The 2,585-nt window shown below is 38.4% G+C and overlaps 1 pseudogene; it reads right to left on the bottom strand.

Annotated features, from left to right (window-relative positions):
- Positions 1-676: 676 nt before the first annotated feature.
- LOC109458251 (vasculin pseudogene) lies at positions 677-1,279 on the bottom strand (annotated as a pseudogene).
- Between the last annotated feature and the right edge of the window lie 1,306 nt (positions 1,280-2,585).

The following is a 2,585-nucleotide window of genomic DNA, read 5'->3' as shown; positions in this document are numbered from 1 at the left end:
TATTCTACAGTCTCACAAAACTGCAAAATCCAATTCACATTGGATTAGTTATAGAAATTCAGAATATGTAGGAACAGTGTTAACAATGTTTCTAAGCCAATTCTTGGTAAAAAGAACTAGTTTACATTTCTGTATCACTGAGCACTTGCCTTAAATTAATCTGATTTTATTGTTCAAAGGGGGTTCAAAAGTAAACAACATATAGGTTAAAAAAATGAGACATCTCTAAAAAAGTCTGAGCATGTTATTTATATTTTTCAAATTAAATGCCTGTTCCCATATCCATTTTGTCTTCACAAAGAGAATTCTTCCTTTGAAGTTATTTCCACATTCTCCAAAAAGTCCTGAATTCTAGGCTTCTTTGATTTTCTCCTTTCAAATTTCATTAGCAATTGACTTGTACCATGCAGTTTAATTTTTTTATTATTATTTGGCATGCACATTATAATTTTGAATGCTTTTCTCATGTCTTATAACCATACTGTAGGTTCCAGAACTTTGTACTGACTCTGCAAATGACTAGACAACCATGCCCAAAAACGGAGCTATGACTGATGCAAAGTACAGTCTACATTTATTGTAAGAGAGCTGATGGCTGCCATACTTCCTCCTACCTCCCATAATACTTAACATTACTGAGATTCTTCTGTGTGCCAGGTGCTGTTCCAAATGACTCCTATGTATTTACATCAGTTTCTGGGAAGTTTGAAGACTATGACATCTTGGGAAATCACAGCAGCATTGCCATTGTCGCGAGCAACATAATTTTCATCCAAGTTTTGGTTGGTATCCCTTTCTGGAGAATGTTATTGTTATCATAGAAAGTCAGGATAAACCTGACTTCCATTTTCATTTTCCTCTTCCACTCTGTCCCTTTTCGATGTTTTCAAGAATGTGCATTTTTTATCAGTGCCCATTCGAGTTAGTTTGAGTAGATGCGGCTGTTGATGAATTTTGTCAACAAGTGAAGAAAAATTTCAGTGATTATGTTCTTTTAACTCAATTTTTTTTTGCACTAACATTCTTGGAAGTTGATTTGAAAGTATTAAAACTGCCAATTTTGTAGGTGGACTTATGCGTGAAAGAGGTCCTGACTTTAGTGTCTTTAGTTTGGCTTTTCCATGGTGAGCTTTTGTAGGAGGAGCAGCACCTGTAGGCTGTAAGCCTGTATACTGTTTGGACCAGTCCTGTTCTTCACTGGTTGTGACTAAAAATTTTATACGCCTGGGAATCCCAATTTCTGCCAGTCTTTTATATTATCTTCCTCAATGATCACCATTCTTAGTACTCTAGATATAGGTTTTGGAGGTTATTCTAAGGAAGAGGCTTAGGAGATTATTTTTTGGTTGGGTATTTGGGTGTCCCATATACCTGCAGATAAAGACTGATTCAGATTTAGTTATCTCTCATATTCAGAAGTTAAAGATATTGTGTGCAGCCTCAAACTGTTTGTATTCTTGCTTCCCTTTACTCTCCATGCGGTCATTATTTCTATGGAGTCCTTTTTTGTTTTTTGGCTTTTTTTTCAGAATGCAAAGTACTGCTATAAGAACAGGAACTTCCATTACAGTATCTGTTATGGACTGAATGTTTTTGTCCTCCCCAAATTCTTACGTTGAAATCCTTATCCCCAATGTGATGACCCTTGCGCAACACGGGTCTGAACTTCATGGGTCCACTTATATGTGGATTTCTAAAAAAGTAAATACTACAAATGTATTTTCTCTTCCTTATGATTTTCTTAATTACATTTTTATCTAGCTTACTTTATTGTGAGAATATAGTACATAATACATATAACATGCAAAATATGTGTCAATTGACTATGTTATTTGTAAAGCTTTTGGTTAATGGTAGGCCCTTAAGAGTTAAGTTTTTGGGGACTCAAAAGTTATACATGGTTTATTGACTGTGTAGGGGTTAGCACACAAACCCCCATGATGTTCAAGGGTTAACTGTATTTGGAGGCGAGGCCTTTGAGAGGTAATTAAGTTTAGATGACGTCATGAGAGTGGGGTCCGCATGATGGGACTAGTGTTTTATAAGAAGAGACCAGAGAGCTCCCTCTCCCTCTCCCTCTCCCTCTCCCTCTCCCTCTCCCTCTCCCTCTCCCTCTCCCTCTCCCTCTCCCTCTCCCTCTCCCTCTCCCTCTCCCTCTCCCTCTCCCTCTCCCTCTCCCTCTCCCTCTCCCTCTCCCTCTCCCTCTCCCTCTCCCTCTCCCTCTCCCTCTCCCTCTCCCTCTCCCTCTTCTTCTCCTTCTTCTTCTCCCTCTCACTGTCTCTGCTATGTGAGGACATTGCAAGAAGACAGCCATCTATAAAGCAAGAAAAGAGCTCTTACTAGGAACCTGACCATACTGGCACCTTCCTTGACCTCGAATTTTCCAGCCCGTTAGGATGCCCGATACCAGAGTCAAAGGCATTTGAAACATTTTGTTATCTGTGGTTCACATCATAACTATTTTCTGTCCATGAAAAGTTTGTCATAATATTTCTCAAAATTCAATGATGAATTTTTGGTAGAGAAATAAAAATTAACCCAGGCTAGAGCAAAGTTATGCTGTGCCATTTTAGGTGAAGTCTTTC

This window comes from Rhinolophus sinicus, chromosome 3 (genome assembly GCF_057876585.1).
Source record: "Rhinolophus sinicus isolate RSI-liver-muscle chromosome 3, RSI-T2T, whole genome shotgun sequence".
Lineage (NCBI taxonomy): Eukaryota > Metazoa > Chordata > Mammalia > Chiroptera > Rhinolophidae > Rhinolophus > Rhinolophus sinicus.
Note: the sequence above shows the minus strand (reverse complement) of the source record. Positions and strands in the feature narration are given on the sequence as shown.